This window comes from Moschus berezovskii, chromosome 20, assembly GCF_049115385.1.
Source record: "Moschus berezovskii isolate FMDL1 chromosome 20, NW_MosBer_1.0, whole genome shotgun sequence".
NCBI lineage: Eukaryota > Metazoa > Chordata > Mammalia > Artiodactyla > Moschidae > Moschus > Moschus berezovskii.
The window spans coordinates 25688659-25712345 of NC_142479.1; the positions used below are offsets into that span (position 1 = coordinate 25688659).

General features: G+C 44.0%; 1 protein-coding gene across 6 annotated transcripts in view; it reads left to right on the top strand.

The window, feature by feature from the left end:
• The first annotated feature begins 23397 nt into the window (after positions 1-23397).
• TADA2A (transcriptional adaptor 2A) overlaps positions 23398-23687 on the top strand; it is a 44274-nt gene continuing 43984 nt past the window's right edge. For 3 of the 6 annotated variants that reach the window (XM_088828666.1, XM_088828659.1, XM_088828667.1), the window contains exon 1: positions 23442-23490. The gene's annotated coding sequence lies outside the window, so the exon portion shown is untranslated. Of the gene's footprint in view, positions 23553-23687 lie in introns of all 6 variants that reach the window. The other 3 variants (XM_088828662.1, XM_088828660.1, XM_088828661.1) reach the window with 3 other exon arrangements.

Below are 23687 nucleotides of genomic sequence, written 5' to 3' on the forward strand. Positions count from 1 at the left end.
CCATAAAATTTTACTAAAAAACTTCTATGTGCCAAGTTCCCTCTGTTCAAGAGGTTTACAGTCTATGTTCTACAACAGTTAAGAATTTAGAAAATACATACAAAATCAGATGGGGAATGGATCAGGTATAATCAGAGTACAATGGGATTAGTAAAAAATATTTGGCCCATGGACTTCCCTGGTGGTCTAGTGGTAAAGAATCCACCTTCCAATGCAGGGGGCAAGGGTTCAGTCCTTGGTCCAGGAAATTTCCACTGGCCATGGGGCAACTAAACCTGTGCACAACTACTGAGCCTGTGCTCTAGGGCCCCTGCTCCACAACAAGAGAAGCCTGTGTGCTGCAACCAGAAAAAGCCCGTGCACAGTAAGACCCAGTGCAGCCAAAAAGAAATTTAAAAATAAATATTAAATTAAAAATAAATATTTTTAATTATGAAAAAATAAATATCTGGGTCTACGTTGCTCCAGATCTCTGGAGTGGTGGTTTAGTCACTAATTCATTTTGACTCAGGTCTCTGCTCCTTCTCAAACACAGTGAGATTGTTCGGGCCGGATTCCAGGAATGAAGTAGAATTCCTGTGCATCTGGGATTCAAAATAGCTGCACATCCAGGGCCCTTTCCACTCAAGGCAAACAGGTCAAGCAAAGGGTGGCGGGGCTGTTCGCTCAGAGGTTATAGGTTCCAACAAACTAGCTTCTCATACAGAAGTACACCTTGCTGATACTTTCTCAGTATAAGCACAACAACTTTCCCTAAGATTAATGGGTAACAAAGAGGCAAAATGATGTGCCCTTGGAATTTTATCGGGTTCTGTGCTAAGCCATCTCTTTGTTGGTCCATAAAGAAGTACCTATTTGTGTCCTTTATTTTTCATATTTGCTTTCAATCCACAGGTTAGAGAAGATGCTCCCAATTCATCAAGTCCCAAGAAAGCTGTAGAGATCACCGTGGTCCACCAGACATACTTCCGAAAAGTTCTGCTCTGCCTCACACGTTGGAAGAAGGATAGTACACTGTCTTCTCCCTACTATTAATCAATATGGACAGATTCTTGCCAATTTTACCCTCGTATCTTCAGCAGGAACATTACGATCAGACAGTAATGCCAGGTCAGTGAGGAGAAAGCCTGGACTTACAGTCAGAGTTACTCTAATGTCTTTGCTACTGACACAGCCACAAGCCTTTGAAATTCGCTTGGAACTCAAACGAAAAATGGATAATTTTTCATCTCATCAAATGAAAACAAAAGGTCTTCCCTCTAAGTGCTGTATGAATGGACACATTGCTCTCTTTGACAAAAGGTTTAAACACAGACTCGGAGGAACTGAGCAAAGCAGCCCCTGGTGTGGCACATTGACTCTAAGCTGACCTCTTGCACTGGCTCTCAGCCAGCTGAGGGTGGGACTCCTGTTTTCCCGCTGGCATTCACTGGGCTTTAAACCTCTGCCCCAGCTCTCCACATGCTGGGGAAGGGAACGTGACCCTGAGCATTCCAAAGGGTCTCATCCCCAAGGGCATACAAATAGGACCCAGACAAGATCTCTTGATAATGCAGAGTTCCTGATGTGGAATTATACTCTACCATCAGGGTGAGCTGCAGACATTCACAAGCAATCCAGAGCAACGCCAATTATGATGTTCTTTCTCACAGAGGCATGGCTCAGAGTCAAGCCTGACCTCACCAAGAATTTAGTGAGAAAGTAAAAAGGCTGATTTTTTTTTTAAATACTTAATGCAACATTTACTGTGTTTCTTACCTGTTGTATCTTCCTTTCCCTTACTTCAGCTAAGAGATAGTCCAGGAAAGGCTCAGTTTATATGGAACTTCCCTGGTGGTCCAGTGGTTAGGAATCCACCTTCCAATGCAGGAGATGCCAGTTCGATCCTTGGTTGAGGAACTAAGATTCCACATGCCTCGGGGCAACTAAACCTGAGTCCCAAAACCAGAGAGCCCGCTATACCACAACTACTGAGCCTGAGCTCTGGAGCCCATGGGCCATAACTTGAGACAAGCTGTGCGCCATGCCAAAGAGCATGTGTGCCTCAATGCAGCCAAAATAAAAAGGCTCAGTGTATAGAATCTATTATGCAATTAGATTTTCACTTATACATTGTAATTTAAATATTCATGAAACTCACAACTGTGGGTTACAGTGCATATGAGTTTTGACAATGAAACGCAACATAAACAATCTATTTTGTATAGCAAAGAATATTCTATTTATTTTACCATTAAAAATTGTTTTATTTGAGAGATTTTCTAAAAAATTGTCACCTAACATATCGATACTTTCAGTGTTAAGATAACTATGTATTACCTAACAATGAATTTTTGCAACGACTAATCTTACAAATTCAAAATTACAAAACTCAAATTTGTGCTCTAAAAACTGCATTTTGGGAAATGCTATTTTTAATGATGGCACTAGACAGCTGACCTTAAAACAGAGTTTAGGTAAAAAGAGGACTGGCAGAAGGGATAAGAAGGGTACTGTCCTGCTTCTTTTTATTTTTCCTTTTTATTTTACTATTTTTTAAATGTTTTTTTGAGTTTTATTTTTTGGCTGCACTGTGCAGGGTGTGGGATCTTAGTTCCCCAACCAGAGATCGAACCCATGCACCCAGCAGTGGAAGCATGGAGTCAACCACTGGACCACCAGGGGAGTCCCCTACTATTTATTTTTTTGTCCTGCTTCTTTTCAAAAGTCTGAAACCATTCCATTTCATTTTGGTGAAATGAACCTGTGCCTAAGTAAAATTTTCTTAGTTCTTTGGTAAAAATAAAAAATAAAAACACATACAAATCATATCCTTCTTTTTTCACTTCAAGTACTGTCCAAAAAGTATATCTAGCCTTAATCCCTGATCTGATACTCAAGCTGAGCCTTGAAGAGATGGAACCAAGCATGGAAGACGCTAGTTTCCAAAGCCCTAGAGATCCTGTGCTTGTGTGCTCCGTCACATCTGATTCTTTGTGACCCTTTGGATTGTAGCCCGCCAGGCTCCTCTGTCCATGCGGATTCTCCAGACAGGAATACTGGAGTGAAAAATAAAAAAAGAATACTGGAAGAAATACATTTTCTCCTCCAGGGGATCATCCCGACCCATGGTTGAACCCGCACTCCCCTGTGTCTCCAGCACTGCAGGCAGATTATTTACCATTGAGCCATCGGGGGAAGCCCAGAGATCCTGCAGGTGCCCGAAAGTTCCATGGAGCATTCTCTTAAAACACGCTGGGCAGAGAGGACAGGGCACAGGGGCTGGCATTGGAATAGATGAGTATCGCCCTCCACTGGTGCACAACATCGCCTCCAGTTCATCCTGCCATCTGTGGCTCAGTCTAACCAGGAAATGGGGCGGGGGAAGAAGCTCGCTCCTTCCCAAGACACTGGGGAGGATGATCAAAAGCATTCTATACTTCAAGCTTTTGGTTGAGGACTGATGCCTACAGTCACTTCACCTTCCACCTTCCTAGGCTTATCCACCAGAGAAAGTGCTTTCATCCAGAACGGGCGATAAAACCTACAGCAAAGTCTACGCTCATTAGCTCTTCTGGCAGAATATAATGTAGGCAACATGTATAGTGACTCTTCTTTATAGAGATTCACTGATGGAATCAAAATTGTTTACACTGCTCTGGGGACTTGTTTCCCTAGACAAAGAACGGTCCCTCTGAGGATTTTCTGACTGCCTAATCAGTTACCAATTTTCAACCTCTCTTACCACTGGGGATCTTTGAAAACCACAAGATAAGGGAGAGAGCCGAAGGGAAGGGAGAACACCCAGGTGGACCTTGGGATGTGACCTGTATTCTGCAGATCGCTTCACAGCGGGGCACAATTCTTCCTGTCACCACGACAGGCTTAACTATAAACTCAACTTGATAAAATGCCATTTCTACGGGGAGCCAATTACTCCTCTGGAAGTGACTATTACTACCATATTTCCAGTTAGCACAAGTATTAAGTTGTGTTTTTTTTCAAGTCATAGGCTAGACAGGCCTTAAAGTCATTCCACCTTTTTTAAGAATCTGAGTCATCCCAATGTTTTTTTTTTTGTTTTTACTTTTTGGCTATGCTGGGTCTTAGTTGAGGCATGTGGCCTCTTTAGTTGTGGCATGTGGGATCTAGTTCCCTGACTGTGGATCAAACCTGGGCCCTTTGCATTGGAAATGCAGAGCCAGCCACTAGACCACCGGGGAAATCCCTCAGTATTTTTTGATAGGCCTAATGATGGCAGTTGCTTCAGGTAGAGAAAACACATTCACAGACATCTCCAATTTAACTTTTGCTGGCACTGCTAAAGGACGTTAAGTAAATAGTTGTATTTCTGCATGTGTGCATGACTTTATTCAATATAAGCACTTAAAATATACCATTGTATACCTTGGCTTTTCCATTTTTTCATTTATAAAGATATACCTGTGGTTTCAAAAATCAGTGACCTAGGAATCTTTGGGCCTCTGACAGGCCTGAGCAGGCCACTAGCACCCCTCCTTCTCTGTACCCCTAGGCTAGTGCAAGGGGTTACTAATCAGAGAGGGACATAGGAGGTTCTAGCCCTGTACATTTCCCCCCATCCCAAGTTCTTCCTCTTATTTTGGAAACTTCTTAAGCACAGTCCAGTAGATTCTGATCTAAAGCACTTTTCTTACGTCATGCCCCAAACTAGCCATTTCCAGGACTTCCCTGGTGGTTCAGTGGTTAAGACTCTGAACCCACTGTAAGGGGCATGGGTTCAACCCCTGGCTGGGGAACTAAGATCCCACATGCTGTGCAGCGTGGTGCCCCCAAAATAATAAATCTGTTTTAAAAAAAATCTACAAAACTAGCCATTTTCTAAGGAAGAGTTGCTATTAATATATGTACCTTTTTTCTTGGCCACACCACGTGGATGGTTCCCCAACCAGGTATGGAACCATGCCCCCTGCAGTGGAAGCGCTGAGTCTTAACCACTGAATCGCCAGAGCACTCCCTGCTATATGGACTTGCAACTAATGGCCAGAAACCCTTCTTTGTTTTGACCTGTTCAGGTTGATGGTCTTATGGTTCCTCCTCCCCTTCCTCCCTGAAACTCCTCTCCTGCCTCCGCCCTTCCCCTGCGTTCTCAGAGAGGATTCCTTTCCGAGTTCACACCATGGTCATTGTGCTGCCTTGGACTACTCTTTATCCTTTGATACATACTTCCTGGTTCTTCTGTTTGAAGCCTGTTGTGTTTGTATTAATTTGTTGCTATTGTTGTTTAGTCACTAAGTTGTGTCGGACTCTTCCGCAACCCTAAGCATTGTATCCTGCCAGGCTTCTCTGCCCATGTGATTTCCCAGGCAAGAATACTGGAGTGGGTAGCCATTTCCTTCTCCAAGGGATCTTCTCGACCCAGGGAGCGAACCCGCATCTCCTGCATTGCCAGGAGGATTCTTTATCACCAAGCCACCTGTGAAACCTCGTGTTAACTTGTATGTCTCTGTATTACCTGGTATCCAACAAAGCACCATGATCATAGTACACATTCAAAGAATGTGGCATTCTTTGTTGACAATGCCACACCACTAAATGGATAGCTGAGGGTAGCATAACTGACTTTTTATTAATAGAAGAAAATGAGGTAACCTTTACTTTTACATCAAAGTTGCTATTGGTCACCAGGTGGATGCAAACCAATGAGGGCCCAACCTGCAACTGCTGGTTTAACACTTGAATTCATCTCTCTAGACTTACAATCTTTAAAAAAAATATATATATATATTCTTTAAAATATTTATTTTTACTCATTTATTTGGCTGTGCCGGGTCTTAGTTGCAGCATATGGGATCTTTAGTTGTGGCATGTGAACCCTTAGTTTCAGCATGTGGGATCTAGTTCCCTGACCAGGGACTGAACCTGGGTCCCCTGTACTGGGAGCATGGAGTCTTAGTCACCAGAACACCAGGAAAGTTCCCAGACTCACAGTCTTTTATCTCATGCTCCTTTGTCTCTTGATCTTTCTTTCCCTGCTCCGTCTTCCAGCACTTTTCTTTTTCCTTTCCCTTTTTCTGTGTCATCCAATATTAAAAGGTTTGCTTAATCTGCACCACTAGGGAATTTGATTCCACGTCTATAGTACATGAGTTTCAGTCTCCAGAAGACTTTTCACAGGCTGACCCTCCTTTACCTGCTATACCTTGGTCTGTACTACCCACTCCAGTATTCTTGCCTGGAGAATTCCATGGACAGAGGAGCCGTGGGGTCGCGGAGTTTGACAGGACTGAGCGACTAACACAACACAAACACACTTTCATCAGACTCTTATGAATTTGTGCCATCCAGTGGTTAAAGTTGCTAATGTCATCCTCTGAAAAAACCAATGTGTGTAAATGATTATACAACCTCAGATATGCAAATGATACCACTCTAATGGCGGAAAGTGAAGAGGATCTAAAGAGCCTCTTGATGAGGGTGAAAGAGGGGAGTGAAAAATCTGATTTAAAACTGAATATTCAAAAAACTAAGATCATAGCATCCAGTCCCATCACCTCAATGCAAACAGAGGGGAAAAAGCAGAAACAGTGACAGATTTGTTTTCCTGGGCTCCAAAATCACTGCGGACGGTGACTGCAGCCATGAAATTTTAAAAGTCACTTGCTCCTTGGAAGAAAAGCTATGACAAACTTAGAAAGCAAGTTAAAAACCAGAGACATCACTTTTCAGACAAAGATCCATATAGTCAAAGCTACGGTTTTTCCAGTTGTCATGTATGGATGTGAGAGTTAGTTCCACCTCCTCCCTAATTTGGAAATCTCAGACTTTAAAATTTTTGCCAATGGATGTCTGTAGTCTCTTATTATTGCTCCTATTTATCTGCTTAACGGTGAGGTTGAGCATCTTTCTATATATTTACTTGCCTTCAGGTTTTCTCTTGCTTGCTTATATCCTTCCTTTTTCTTCTGTTGTTGTTTTTAACTGAGTCATAGAAGTCCTGTATTTCTGGCTGTATTTTGGGATACTAATCCTCTGTCTGTGAAACACGGTATAATCAAAAGTATATTTCTAATATAAAACAATCCTCCATGCAGAGTTACACATATTAATAAATAAATACCTGTCAGGCTCTGGAGCTCTGGGAGTCCCATTTGGCTCCAACATTCTGTTTTCACTTTTATTTCTGCATTTAAAAAGCTATTGGTTTGCAGCAACATGGATGGACCTAGAGATTGTCATACTGAGTGAATTAAATCAGACAGAGAAAGGGAACTATCATGTCACATGACATCCTTTATATGTGGAATCTAAAAAGAAATGAAACAAATGAACTTATTGACAAAACAGAAACAAGCTCACAGACTTAGAGAACAGACTTACTGTTACCAGGGGGAAGGACGGGAGGAAGGGATAGTTAGCGAGTTTGGGATGGATGTGTACACATTGCTATATTTAAAATGGATAACCAACAAGAACCTCCTGTATAGCACATGGAACTCTGCTCAATGTTATGTGGCAGCCTGGATGGGAGGGGAGTTTGGGAGAGAATGGATGCATGTATATGTATGGCTGAGTCCCTTTGCTGTCCACCTGAAACCATCACAACAGTGTTAACCAGCTACACTCCAATATAAAATAATTTTTTTTAATTAAAAAAAAATTGTTTTAAGCTATTGACGCTTATGTTTTTGAAGTCCCACAAAACCGAACATATTCCTTGGAAGGACTTCAAGAATTCCCACCTTGAAGGACTCTGCTTTGCAAGCACATCGTGACAAAATAAGGCAGGTGGGTCATCAGCCTGCCTCAACTCTATTCAGTTCTTTACAGCAGGCAGAGAAAAAGGCAGCTCTCAAAAAAACTACTAGTATCTGCCATTGTCCTATCCTGAAATTAAACCAGCTAAGTAATACACAGGTTCAATTACAGAGTGATTTATTCAGATATTGCTTTCCTAGGCATTTATAATGACTCCACAGTATTGAAAAGAAATGCAACCTGTAGCAATATCTAAACTTCTGTGCCTATTTCACACTAAAAAGCCCTGAGCTCCCAGAGTGAGCCATAAAGTACCTTTGCCTAACATTTTTATTTGTCTAAGCATGGAGAAGATGAACTTTGACAGAATAGACAGCCCATGAGCCAAAGCAACATCACATTACAGAATTCTCTCTGGTCTTCTCTCTGTTGTGGAATCACCACTGTTTACCCTTTTAGCTCTCTTCTTCCGATCTAAAAGAAAATCACCTGTTTCTCATACCTATACTTCCCATGAAATCACTCCAACGTGCTTGTTCTTCCTAGTGGATTAATTTTAAGCCTTTCACCTCTAACTTGGAGCTTCCCAGGTGGTTCTAGTGGTTAAAGAATCCGCCTGCCAATGCAAGAGACGCAAGAGGCACAGGTTCCATCCCTGGGTTGAGAAGATTCCTTGAAGTAGAAGATAGCACCCCACTCCAGTATACTTCCCTGGAAAATTCCATGGGCAGAGGAGGCTGGCAGGCTACAGTCCATGGGGCCTCAAAGAGTCGGGTATGACTGAGCGACTGAGCACATCTCTCGCTGAAGATAATAATAGGCAAGACACAATGCACATCTACTCTGTAAGAATAAAAGCTTGTCTTCCGCTAAAGTAACACTAGGGAACACTAGGCTAGGGGGCATCTCATTGGCCTGAACTACCACAGCCTTCCCATGGCCACTCTCATGTGTCTCTTCAACTTTAACACAGTTCTCCACCCTGCAGCCAGAGTAAGCTATCCACAATGCAAATTAGATCTTGTTGCTCTTCTGCTAAAAAACATCCAGGGACATTCCACTGCTCTCAGGATAAAACCCCAAATCCTTAATACTGTTGACGGCCAATGTTAATCAGCTAGGCCACAATGAGAAAGTTGACATTTTAAGACAGTCAAGGCCATCCACTGTCCAATCTCATCTCGTGCCACTCATCCCTTTACTCCAGCTTCAGCCAGTGGACTAGCTGCCTTCTTCCTTCCCTGAGGGTCCCCACTGTCCCCTCTGCCTGGGACACTGTTTCCACTCCCTCATCTCACCTGCCCCTTCTGTACTATTTGCCTATTCAGCACCTACTCAAATTTCAGATACTGGATTGATTGCTCAGTTGCTAAGTTGCGTCTGACTCTCTGCAGCCCCATGGACTGCAGTACGCCAGGCTTCCCTGTCCTCCACTGTGTATCCTGGAGTTTGCTCAAACTCATGTCCATTGAGTCGGTGATGCCATGCAACCATCTCATCCTCTGTCGCCCCCTTCTCCTTCTGCCCTCAATCTTTCCCAGCATCAGGGTCTTTTCCAATGAGTTGGCTCTTCACATCAGGTGGCCAAAGTACTGGATCTTCAGCTTCAGCATCAGTCCTTCCAATGAAGATTCAGGGTTGATTTCCTTCAGGATTGACTGGCTGGATCTCCTCGCAGTCCAAGGGACTCTCAAGAGTCTTCTCCAACAGCAGTTCAAAAGCATCAATTCTTTGGTGCTCAGCCTTCTTTATGGTCCAACTCTCACATCCATACATGACTACTGGAAAACCATAGCTTTGACTAGATGGACCTTTGTCAGCAAGGTGACGTCTCTGCTCTTTAATACGCTGTCTAGGTTTGTCATAGCTTTTCTGCCAAGGAGCAAGCATCTTTTAATTTCATGGATTGATACAATCTCCTTAATAGAGTCCCCCCTTGGGACTTCCCTGGTGGTCCAGTGGTTAGGACTCGGCGCTTTCACTGCAGTGGCTCAGGTTCAATCTCTGGTTGGGGTACTACTTGACAGAGCCCTGTCAATTTATATCTTCACTGATATTTTTCTTGGATGGCTGATCTCTTATCTATTTCCTTATATTAGGGGGATTCACAAGTTTTGCAATGCAGTCATTAAAAAAAAAAAACAGAGCCCTCCTTGATCTCCCAAACTCCACCCAGTTCTCCTACTATCTCTCCCCCTTCCTGCTTTTTGAGGGGCTGTGCAGGCCATAGCTGTGGCATGCAGGATCTTTTCATTGCAGCGTGTGGGATCTAGCTTCCTGACCTGGGACTGAACATGCCCCCTGCATTGGGAGCACTTAGCCACTGAATCACCAGGGAAGTTCCCCATTTCCTTCATGGTATGCATCTGTTTGTGTTGATGTATTTCTGTGGCATTTGATTGACACCTCTCTCACAGAAGTAAGCTATACTGAGGACCAAAGCCAGGTCTGTCTTGCTTGCATTTACCTTCTATCCTTAAGCCTAGGGCTGTGTCTAACACTTAGAGGGGCTTCCGCTCCGTTCCGTTCAGTCGCTCAGTCGCATCCGACTCTTTGCGACCCCGTGGACTGTAGCCTATCAGGCTTTTCCGTCCATGGGATTCTCCAGGCAAGAATACTGGAGTGGGTTACCATTTCCTTCTCCATAGAGGGGCTTAGTAAATATCAATAACTGCCCTTAATGGAAGAAGAGACATATGGGAATTGAATGGTTTCTCTTCCCTGAATCTCTTTATTTCAAGGATCCCAAATACTAGAAATTTAGAACCCAGATCTCCCCTGTGTCCTTCCTTCTATCACCATGAGTCACTAGCCTGGCTTTCATCTCACTTAAACCTCTGAAGTAGCTACAATTATTACCTGCATTTTATAGAAAACTGATTATCTGAGACTTGCCCAAGGTCACAGAGCCAGTAAGTGGAGACAGCTGGGATTCCAATATAAGTCATTGACCTTAATTTCTATACTGTTAATCACAACACACAAGCCCTGTCAATTTATATCTTCATTGATATTTCTCTTGGGTGGCTGATCTCTTATCTATTTCCTTATATTAGGGGGATTATTCTTTATGATATGAGTTGCAAACATTCTTTTCCATCTTCTATATATGTTTTGACATTGCTTTAAGTGTTATGTCGCTCTGCAGAAATTTTGAGTGTTGCGTGGTTAAATTATTAACCTCTCCTTTTATGCCTTCTACATTCTGGGTCATAGTTAGAAAGATTTCCCTTCCCTACAGTAAGCTTATAAAGGAATTTTCTCATATTTTCTTTTACAGTTTTTAATTTTCATTTAAATATTTAATCCATTTGGAGTTTATCCCGGTGTGACATAAACTGACATTTATTTTTACCCCAGATGGTTGTCCAATTGTCTATGCCATTTATTGAGTAGTCCATCTTTCAGTTCAGTTCAGTCGCTCAGTCGTGTCCGACTCTTTGCGACCCCATGAATCACAGCACGCCAGGCCTCCCTGTCCATCACCAATTCCCGGAGTTCACTCAAACTCATGTCCATCAAGTCGGTGATGCCATCCAGCCATCTCATTCTCTGTAGTCCCCTTCTCCTCCCGCCCCCAATCCCTCCCAGCATCAGAGTCTTTTCCAGTGAGTCAACTCGTCACATGAGGTGGCCAAAGTATTGGAGTTTCAGCTTTAGCATCAGTCCTTCCAATGAACACCCAGGACTGATCTCCTTTAGAATGGGCTGGTTGGATCTCCTTGCAGTCCAAGGGACTCTCAAGAGTCTTCTCCAGCACCACAGTCCATCTTTGCTGCTGCTGCTAAGTCGCTTCAGTCGTGTCCGACTCTGTGCGACCCCATAGACAGAAGCCCACCAGGCTCCGCCGTCCCTGGGATTCTCCAGGCAGAACACTGGAGTGGGTTGCCATTTCCTTCTCCAATGTGTGAAAGTGAAAAGTGAAAGTGAAGTCGCTCAGTCGTGTCCGACTAGTAGCGACCCCATGGACTGCAGCCCACCAGGCTCCTCTGTCCATGCAATTTTCTAGGCAAGAGTACTGGAGTGGCTTGCCATTGCCTTCTCCGCAGTCCATCTTTAGCATATACTAATTCCTGTATGTATTTTGGTTTACTTCTGGACTTTCCTCTTCCACTAGTATGGGAGTCTATTCATAAGCAGGAATAATTGGTACTATTTCTTTTTGTTCCAGTGGGCATGTTTTAACATTTATATTTGACTTCTCTGTGGTACTTGACGTCATTGACTAATCCACTTTGATGTATTCTCAGTGCTATATTGTTAGATGACTGAGTCGGCATATAAACATGTACTTAGTGCACTAGCAGATCAAGGGCACTGAAATAAAGACAGTTAGGGTATAATCAAAGAGGTCGCCATAGAAAAATCAGAACTTTGTTGGACTTCCCTTACACCTATTTCATAGCTTATAATATTTTAAAATATTGGTTTCTTTATTTATTAGCTGTGCCTCACCTTGTTGTGGCATTTGGGAATTTTATCTGTGTCCCATGGGATCTAGTTCCCTGATAAGGGATCAAACGTGGGCCCCTGCATTGGGAGCATGGAGTCTTAGCCACTGGACCACCAGGGAAGTCCCTAAAGCGTATAATTTTTTTTTAACAGATTTATCTATTTAGCCATGTCACGTGGCTTGCAGGATCTGTTTCCTGACCAGGGATTGAACTCTGGTTCATGGCAGTGAAAGCACTGAGTCCTAACCACTGGACCGCCAGGGAACTCTCAGTATTTTTATTTTAAATTACACGGGAAGCACTATATTTTTCGCTATTTAGAGCCTATATGGTCTTTTTAAAATTAATAATTAACTAATTAATTTGACTAGGTTGGGTCTTAGTTGTGTCATGTGGTATCTTTCATTGCAGTGCATGGACTCTATAGTTACGGCTTGGGCTTAGTTGCCCCAAGGCGTGTGGGGTCTAAGTTCCCCAACCAGGGATCAAATCTATGTCCCCTTCATTGCAAGCTGGATTCTTAACCACTGGACCACCAGGGAAGTCCCTAGAGCCTAGAGGTCTTAATGCGCTGCTGACTGCCTCCCACTCCCCATCTTCACCATCACTTCTCTCTCTTCAATCTACTTCTCGTTTTCTAGACTACGGGCTCTTCCTCTGTGTCTTTCCTGTCGTGTCACTCAAGTTTCTACTCTTCACCTGTCTTGTCTTTTTCTATTCAATGAGCTCAGACAATCTCATCCTCTCCCATGACTTCAAAACTCCCAGATTTGTGCTGAATTCCTAATCTGTGTCTCTGACCCAGATCTCTCCTTTAGCTTTTTATTTTTAATTTAGTTTTGGTTGCACTGGGTCTTCATTCCTGTGCGTGGGTTTTCTCAAGTTGCAGCGAGCAGGGACTACTTGCTAGCTGCAGTCGCAGACTTCTCATTGCAGGGGCTTCTCCCACTGTGGAGCACAGGCTGTAGGCACAAGGGCTTCAGTAGTTGCAGCTCGAGGGCTCTGGAGCACTGGCACAGTAGCTGCGGCACATAGGCGTAGCTGGTCTGAGGCTTGAGGATTCTTTCCGGACCAGGGATTGAACCCATATTCCCTGTACTGGGAGACGGATACTTAACCTCTGGACCACCAGGGAAGTCCTCTCTTTTAGCTTTTGAATCTGCCTACTGAACATCACCTGTACAGCTTGCAAACACCTCAAACTCAAAGTTTACAGGACAAACCTGCCCTTTGCCCCTTTGTGTTTGCCCTATGGTCCCTCTCTTGGTGAGCAGTGCCATCATCCACCCAGTTACCTGAGCTGGACATGTGAGAATCATGTTTAATCCTACCAAACTACTTACTCCTCCCCACCCCGCACTATTATTATTAACTAGTACTATTTCAGACACAACACTCGACCTGTAGGATTTTAGTTTCCCAACCAGGGATCAAACCTGGGCCCATGGAAGCTGAGAGTACAAAGACCTAGCCATGGAAGCACCATGGAGTTCCCCTCAATTTCTTCTTAAACACCTTAAATCCATTTACTTTTCCTCATCCCCATTCCAACCATGCTACTTCAAGCCCTCATCATCTCTTACTTGGACTTCTGAAATTCCTGGTCCTTCCTGTTGCCACCTTTTAGTCCACATCACTGACAGAGAGCTAGATCTAAAACCAGACTAGTTATTACCACTGCCCGACTCAAAATACCCTACTGGGTCACCACAGCCTCTGGAGTAACATCCAAAGCCTGTTCTGGCCTGAGTACCTTGCAACTTCATGGTCAATGGCTCTCCTTTCCTCCTCTCTGTACTCCAGTTACACAGACCAAACTGTGCTATCGCATGCTTCTTTGGATCATTTGATCTGTTTGGAATTTCTTTCCCATTCTTCTCTGAGACTTAACTCATCACTTCCCAGAGACCTATCCCTTAATTCTCCCTAGAATTGGCTGATCTCTTCTCGGAGCCTCAGTGTATTAGCACATGACTATTACAGCACATTATCACCTTCTGTTGTAACTATCTGCTGCCCATCTCTCCACTGGACACCGGGCTTCTTTCCAAGGGCAGAGCCTGTTTTACTGTGTGTGTGCGTGTGTGCTTAGTCGTCAGTCACTCTTCTGCAACTCCAAGGACTGTAGTCTACCAGGCTCTTCTGTCCATGTGATTCTCCTGCAACTCCAAGGACTGTAGTCTACCAGGCTCTTCTGTCCATGTGATTCTCCAGGCAAGAATACTGGAGTGGGTTGCCAAGCCCTCCTCCAGGGGATCTTTCCCACCCAGGAATCAAACCTGCGTCTCTTAAGTCTCCTGCATTGGCAGGTGGGTTCTTTACCACTAGCGCCACCTGGGAGGCCCATATATACATATACATATATATGCTTAAAATTTGTTGGCTAAGATTCTCTTCCTTGAATGGGCAGAAGAAAATCAGCCTCAACAGGTTCCAGTTCTTCCATTATTAACTAATCCCTCCCTCTTGAAGGCTGACTTCTTCTCCCTTTGGACATGTGTCCAAATATTCCATATTTCTAAAGAGCCATTCTATTTTCTAAAAAAAAAAACTTGACATATCTCTGCTGGGATGCATTACCTTCTGAGGTTGTATAAAGTCTAGAGGCTGGTAACAGAAGTCTGAACCTCTACTACGCTGCCTGCTTCCATTCTCTGAGCATCAATTTCTGCACCAGTAAAAACTGGAGTAACAACACCTCCCTTAAGAGATTTTTAAGGACTGAAATGAGAAAGTATATATAAAGAGCCTTGCACTGTGTGTGTGCTAAGTCGTGTTTGACTCTTTATGACCCCATAGACTGTAGCCCATCAGGCTCCTCTGTTCATGGAATTTTCCAGGCAAGAATCCTATTTCCTACTCCAGGGGATCTTCCTGATTCCAAGATTGAACTTGCATGTCTTGGGTCTCCTGCATTGACAGGCGGGTTCTTTACCACTAGTGCCACCTGAGAAGCCTACGAAGAACCTTGCAAAGTAGCTATTTTAAGTGTCAGGTCGGGAGATAATACTGCTGTGTCATTTTGAAGAGTATGTTTGTGTGTGTATGAGCACATGATTTAATAGTAAAGTGCTTCAGGGAAAACTGCTGTCCTTGGCATGATTATAGATTCCAGAAAATTAATAAAGTGAACAAACACTAAAAAACGTGTTTGGCTGCATAAAAACAACCAATTAGACCATTTATGTAAACAGCTTAACATTTAAGGTTTAATTATCATGCAGCACAATAACAATTACATATATCATTAAATATGCATCAGATTAACCTTGTGAGTTTTATTTGATTACAGTGGTACTCTACAGAACATTTTTATAGTTAATTGCTTGTAATGCATAAGTCTGTTCACTATTTACATCAATTAAATGAGACAGAGCTCCTGAGTGTGTCCTGCACTTGAGGTAAGCCTGGATTATCTACCCTTGACTGCAACTATACATTTGCCCTATGACCTGCAAGATAATATACACCTTCTTTGGTTTTGTATAGTGAGGAAGATGCTAAAGAAGAAGGCAGCGAGGCCTCCTTGGGGTCCAGTGGTTAAGAATCCACCTGCCAATGCAGGGGACATGGGTTCCATCCCTGGTCCAGGAAGGTTCCACATGGCTCAGGGCAACTAAGCCCATGCACGACGACTATGGAGCCTTCACTCTAGAGCCTGAGAGCCACAGCTGCTCAGCCTAGGTGACACAACCACTGAAGCCTGTGAGCTCTAAAGCTCACGCGCTGCAGCCAGAGAAGCCACCACAGTGAGAAGCCCGCACCCCGCAACTCGGGAGGAGCCCCTGCTCTCCACAGCTAGAGAAAGCCTATGCACAACAACGGAGACTCGGTGCAGCCAAAAGAAATGAATAATAACTTTTAAAAAAGGGCTTCCCTGATAGCTCAATTGGTAAAGAATCCGCCTGTAATGCAGGAGGCCCTGGTTTGATTCCTGGGTTGGGAAGATCCCCTGGAGAAGGGAGAGGCTATCCACTCTAGTATTCTGGTTTGACTTTAAAAAGTCAAAAATTCTGGTTCGACTTTAAAAAGTCAAAAAGTCTGGTTTGACTTAAAAAAGTCAAAAAGTCTGGTTTGACTTAAAAAAGTCAAACTCATTACTAAATTGTTTTAAAAGAAAAAGAAGCAGGCAGCAAAAGAAAATTCTGTTTAATTGCTCAGTGTTTAAGAAACCTACAGGTTTCCAGAAGATAGTTCTTGATTCAAATAACAAAAATATTCCAATGTTGACCACTAGCCAACACAGCCTAAAATAACTTCTAAGCAAGCCCCAAGGTCATACTATGGAGCACTTTTGGAATTAAAATTAAAACCACAATTATAATTTATTTGATCCCCACCATGAACTAGGTACTATACATACACCATCATATCCTCATAAAAGTTTTATAAATTAGGTATTATTTTCATTTTATGTATGAGGAGAAAAGAGGCACAAAAAGGTAATAATTTGCCTAAATGCTTGAAGGTTGTCAAGGGTGGAACGGGATTCAAATTCAGGAAAGGCTTCTTTCCTGAAGCCTTCTTTCAAACTACATACTTTTTCAATTATATTAATTGGTTTCTAACAATTCATGTTTCAAACATTTACTTGTTGGATGAAAGAGTATAGACATACTGTCATCAAATTACACAGAACACTTTAGGAGTCTGTTTGGAAAGCCAAAAGGTGGAGGCCTTGTCCATCAGGCTGGAAGGCATGCAGCTAGGCTGCCTAGTAGGCATTTAAAATTTTCCAGGTAAACAGGAGTCATTCAGCAATAAGACATTTCTGGTTCACCTAACCTTTTAGATCCTAACCCAGACCTGCTGTTCAAAGAGACAGACATCCTATGCGTTGCAGAGATCAAAAAGAAGACAGGGAGGGAACTGCCTGCCAGTCCAATGGTTAGGACTTGGCACTCTCACTGCCAGGGCCCGGGTTCCATCCCTGACAGGAGAACTAAGATCCCACAAAGTACACAGTGTGGCCAAAAATTAAAATGTCAGTGAGGTGAGGAAGAGGCAGAAGAGATGGGCTAGATTCATGAAAATCAGGCTTAATGGCCCTGGGATTATGAAAATCCTAAAACTTGCTAACTTTTTAGCTTGAATAGCCAGAGGGAGTTTATTAGTTACATCTGGACAGACCGGATTTTAATTCTGGCTGTACTACCTAGGAACTGAAGGACTTAGGGTAAGAGGTTTTACCTCTCTGCGCCTCATTTTTCCTTATCTGAAGAATGGGTTGTAGTGGGGTCCTTTAGCAGGACTTGTCTCCTTCTTGTTCACCTTTGAGATCTCTGCGTGAATGCTAAGCCACTTCAGTTGTGTTTCTAACTCTGTGTGACCCTATGGACTGTAGCCCACCAGGCTCCTCTGTCCATGGGATTCTCTAGGCAAGAATACTGAAGTGGGTTTGCCATGTCCTTCTCCAGGGGATCTTCCCAACCCAGGGATCAAAACCATGTCTCTTATGTTTCCTGCATTGGCAGGCGGGTTCTTGACCACTAGCGCCACCTGGAAACTTTAGGGCGTCCTTACTTATGCAGAAGAACTCCAGATACACCGCTGTGTAGAGAAACAACTGTATGTAGATCTTACATTTGTTTAAGTAGATTAGCAAAAGTATTTCAATCCTTCCTCAGCAGAATGGTCGTGGTTGAGGGTGATCGAGTGAGAAGAGCAGTCTAGCATATGAACCTAAATCAGAGACACGGAGAATACACTGGCGGTGGCGAAGTGGGAGTGGGGAGGAAAAGGGTAAGAGTGGGAGTTTGGGATTAGCAGATGCAAATTAGTACATATAGGATGGATAAATAACAAGGTCCTTCTGTATAGAAGAGAGAACTATATTCAATACTCTGATAAAATGTAATAGAAAAGAATATGAAAAAGAATGTATTTATGTATATATATGTGTATCTGAGTTACTTTTGCTGTACAGCAGTAATTAACACAACACTATAATTCAACCATACTTCAATAAAAGTAAATTAAAAAAAAAAAAGGGACTTCCCCAGTGGTCCAATGGTTAAGAATCTGCCTGTCAAGGCAAGGGACACAGGTTCAATCCCTGGAAGATCCCACATGCCACAAAACAACTGAGCCCGTGTGCCGCAACTACTGAAGCCCTAGAGCCCTAGAGCCTGTGCTCTGCAGCCACAGAAGTCACCGCAGTGAGAAGCCTGTGCACTGCAATGAACAGAAGCCTCCACTCTCTGCAGAAAATCCATCCGAACTAACCAAGACCCAGTGCAGCCAAAAATAAATAAATTAATTAAAAGAAAAGCAATCTAGGAACCTCCTAGAAGGAATACTATTATTCCCTAACTCCTTTGACTAGGGTTGCCACAAAAGGAGAAAGATATGGAGGGACAAGTGAAAACAAGAGGATTGAAACACTGCTGAATGGAAGAGGCAGCAACAGGGGCCGAAGAGGCTGGGCCATGGCGGAGTCAGTTTTTTGTTGTTGCTGTTGTTCAGTTGTTAAATCGTGTCCAACTCTTTGTGACCCCATGGACTGCAGCATGCTAGGCTCCTAGTGTGTGAACTCAAAGAGCTGAGCCCTAAGGAGCTGCAATCCCTGGGCTTAGGCCTTTGGTGGAGTGGAGCCCTGTCTACGGAGTGCATCACAGGAAACTCCTTGCCTTTAAGAGACCTTGTATTTGGCACAGAGCTCTGCTCCCAGAACTAAATCTCTGGCTAATTTACATTGACCGGCATTATCTGAGTTTAAAGGGAAGGAAGTTGAAATGGGGAAAGCATGGCTAGATTTTTAGATGTTCTGTTTTTATCTATTTGTGTACCACACTACAAACAGCCACCTCAGATACAGGAAAAATAAATAAGAGATCAATTTTCTTTTCAGCACTCAGGACATAGTAACTAGAAACGACGATCATTTTCATAGGGAGGAAGGCTCAGAAACTGCACTTTGGATTCTAACCACTGGAATTAAGCAGTGGGAGAGGAGTTTTGGGCAGATTTTGGACTCAATTGATGGTAGCCACATTACAGAGCCTGATGGGAGGATGCAATTTTCCTTGTTGGGATTTGAGTTCAAAAGTCAACCTCCTCAGTTAGTGAAGAATGGAAGGGCTTGGAGAAGGTGCTATTGGTCTGTCCTAAAGGTCACTCTTTAAAAGTGTTAGTTCAACAGGGACTGGTCTTAATATTATTAATGTAACTTTCTGTCTTCAAGAGGACAAGAGTTGTTTTTTTCCAGGTTCCTTGACAGCCAATGCTTCCTGAGGGAGCAACAAGGTACTGGGTTGTCTCTCTAGGACAGGTTAAACACAGGGCACACTGGAAGCATGTAAGAGGGGTGCCAGATCCAGACTTGAGGTCAGAAGAGATGCACCTGAGGAAATGAAGGCTAAGCTGAAGTGGAGGTACCTGAGCAAAGGAAACTTGGAAGAAGTGCCTAGGGGCAAAAGGAGGTACTTCTACCTGGTGGGAGAATGAAGAGTAAGATGGGGGCAATAATGACAAATAAAGAGAAAGACATTGGACCCTGAAGGGCCTTCTTCAAAGAGAGACCACATAATTTACTGTACAAACAGAGACACTTCTAAGAATGAAATGCAACCTCACTAATTATATGGGGACGATAGGTATAAACCAGGACAGTTCTCAGCAAATCAGGACTTATCACCCTACTCAGAGGTCATGTTCAGGTGCGTGGCCCTCTGGTGAAAGCATAAACTGGACATCACCTCTTTTTACCTTACACAATCTTTATTTTGCCTGAGGACTTCATGCATGCCTTTGCTTTTACCTGCAAATATTTGTCCAGGAGGTTCTTCTGGGTACTGAGGTTACAAAGAAAACCTACATCCAAACAAACCTGGGCTGGAAGAAGCACAAGCTGGAATCAAAATTGCTGGGAGAAATATCAATAACCTCAGATATGCAGATGACACTACCCTTATGGCAGAAAGTGAAAAGGAACTCAAAAGCCTCTTGATGAAAGTGAAAGAGGAGAGTGAAAAGGTTGGCTTGAAGCTCAACATTCAGAAAACAAAGATCATGGCATCTGGTCCCATCACTTCATGGGAAATAGATGGAAAAACAGTGGAAACAGTGTCAGACTTTATTTTTTTGGGCTCCAAAATCACTGCAGATGCTGATTGCAGCCATGAAATTAAAAGACGCTTGCTCCTTGGAAGGAAAGTTATGACCAACCTTGATAGTATATTAAAAAGCAGAGACATTACTTTGCCAACCAAGGTCCGTCTAGTCAAGGTAATGGTTTTTCCCGTGGTCATGTATGGATGTGAGAGTTGGACTGTGAAGAAAGCTGATCGCCGAAGAATCAATGCTTTTGAACTGTGGTGTTGGAGAAGACTCTTGAGAGTCCCTTATACTGCAAGGAGATCCAACCAGTCTATTCTAAAGGAGATCAATCCTGGATGTTCATTGGAGGGACTGATGCTAAAGCTGAAACTGCAATACTTTGGCCACCTCATGCGATGAGCTGACTCACTGGAAAAGACTCTGATGCTGGGAAAGGTTGGGGGTGGGAGGAGAAGGGGACGACGGAGAATGAGATGGCTGGATGGCATCACTGACTCTGTGGACATGAGTTTGAGTGTACTCCGGGAGTTGGTGATGGACAGGGAGGCCTGGGGTGCTGTGATTCATGGGGTCGCGGAGAGTCGGACACGACTGAGCGACTGAACTGAACTGAACTGAATACAGTTAAACTGTTTTAGCCCTGGTCTCTCCTCTTACCTTCAAACTTATTTATGTCATTTCCATATGTGGGTTGCAAAGCAGATCTGAAATAGAATCTTTCGTTTCTCCTCCAATTTGTGTTCCTCATGTTATAACTGATGCCATTGCAATGCTGAAGGCAGAAACTGAGAAAAGCACTGCTTTCATCACTGTTATCCTTCCCCTCAGCATGCATTTTTAATTTCTCCACACCTTTCTTAAGCACAATGACTAAATTGGGGCTTAGAATTCTAATGAGGGACTAACATCAATTGAAGAGGAAGGGTAATTTCCAGGTGCTTGAATGCTATGTTTCTAATGAATAGATCCCTGAATCACGTGGGACTGTTTTTCCACAAAAGTACAACACTGATGACTCCTATTCAGTTTGTTCACAATGATGATATCCAGATCTGGATATACGCCCTAGCCAGTATCAAAAATTTTCAGTTTAGGAGAAAAAAAGATAAAGATAAGTCCTAAAGGTTTGATGCCAGTTTCCGTTTGTGGAGGTGAGATGGTTGCAAAGGTGTAGGTGAAACACCAGTGCACTGTTAAAAATGGATGATTGAAAGGGTAATTTCAACTCTTCTACTGCCTGTTCTCCACGCAACTGCCAGTGAATCTTTTTAAAACAAATCTGAGAAACAATTCGCCTGCAATGCAGGAGACCTGGATTCAATCCCTGGGTTGGGAAGATCCCCTGGAGAAGGGTAAGGCTACCCACTGCAATATTCTGGCCTGGAGAATCCCATGGACTGTACAGTCCATGGGGTCACAAAGAGTCAGACAAGACTGAGCAACTTTCACTTTCACTAATCCAAGGCTGCAATTAAAACAAATCTGATGATTCCTTTGTTCTCAACCCTTCCATGGTATTCTGTCACATTCTAATAAAATCCAAAGTACAACGTGGCTTACCAGACACATGATCTGGCTTCTGCCTATTTCCCAACTTCTTTCTCTAATTTCTAGCTTCTTCTCCAATCTGCCAAGCAATCAGGGCTATTTTAATTGCCATTTCTTTTCTCCTAGAATAGTTTCTCTCTAGAAATCCACACAGCTACCTCCCTCACTAACGATTAGATTCCAGCTTATGATGTAGAGGCCTTTCTTGTCTGCCCCATCTAATACAGCATCATCCCATCACTCTTAGGCCTTTTTCTTGATTTTTTAAAAAACCTGCCACATTATTGGGCATTAGCTATGACATAGTAATATAGTTTATATATTGCTTATTGTCAATCTCCCCCATTATTACATGAAGCAGAAACTTTTATTTACTGTTGAATTCCCAGCATGTACAACAGTGTCTTCTCATTAAATATTTGATTAATGAATGAATAAACAGATTTTCAGGATACAACATATGTAAAACGATTCTATATTTATTGACACGAAGCATAAAAATATATCTAAAAGAGTGTATAGCAAAATGTTAAGTTACATGGGGGGAGCTGGTTTTCACATTATTTTTGCTCATGCAAAAATTCTTTCTTTTTTTTTTTTTAGAAGGAACTTGTATGACTCAGATACTAAAAAAAATGAATAAAGAAGCCACGCTGGCAGAAAGCGTAAATGAATTCTATAAGAGGCTGGGCAAATTTATGAATGAAAGACTTAAACAGATATAGTAGCATAATGGTTAAGCTCAGCAACTGTGTGATCCCCTTTCCATAGGTGATCTAGCATGTAAGCCCAAGTTATTCACAAGGCAGCGTCTAAAGGTTTTCACCTGGAAAATGGGGATGGTAACAATGAGTGTCTACCCCACAAGTTTGTTTCTGAAGATTAAATGAGACCATGTTTGCAACCTCCTTTGTACAATACCTGGCATGCAGTAAATACCCAACAAATGGCAGCTATTAGAATAATTAGTAGTAGCAACAAGAGATGGCGGGACATACCTAGCCCTCAAGATTGACATCAGAGTGGACCACCACATCCTCTCATCATCGCGCCTCAGACTGGGCCCCTGAAGCCCAAAGAGGGGATGGTTCTTTCCAAAGATGATAATTTCGACGTTCCAGGAGCATCTGAATCAAACGTACCCCGTGTACCCTTAAACCATTCAGGCAGTCTGATTAATCCACGAGCGGCACTGCAAGGCCCGGCTTCGAGAGGCCACCCCCGCTCGCCGTCCTTGGGCCCAGGCGCTTAGCCTCGATCTCCTTAGAGGCGGTAACAAGGGTGGGAGTGGGAATGTCAGAAAACACAAAAGCGGGGCAGTACTGGTCCGCTCCGGCTCAGCGCGCTCTGGAGCGGATAAAACGGCGGCACCAGGCACCGGCCGGCCTGCGGCGACCAGCAATACGCCCTCAGGAAAAAGTAATTACTGGTCCCACTCAAAACTCGGGCAAGCGGCTCAGAGTCCCAGCCTCTCAGGCCTCTCTGCAAGCGGCCGGCGGTGGCGCGCGGCGAGAGCCCGGGACGGGGGCCGAGCCAGGGCCGTTGGCAGGAGCACCACCCGCCACCGGGCTTCGACGGCCGGGGCGGGGACTGGGCGGAGGCGGCGGGCGCGCGGCCCGCTCGCGCCTGCGCCGCCCGCAGGGGGCGCGCACGCAAGCTCGGGCGCGCGCACGGCTGGCGTCTCCTCGGCGCGGAGGAGGGGGAAGGCGCTGAGGTGAGGCACGACGCGCTGCGGGGCGTTTGTCCGCGGGCCGTGAGCCCCACTCGCGGGACGAGGTGCGAGGCGGGGACCGCAAGGGGCGGCCAGGCTGCGGGCGGGCTGCGGGCCCCGGCGGCGTCAGCGGCGAGGGGGCGGGCGGGCGGGCGTGAGGCGCGGGCCACGCCGCGCGGTGGGGGAGGGCGACGCGGGCC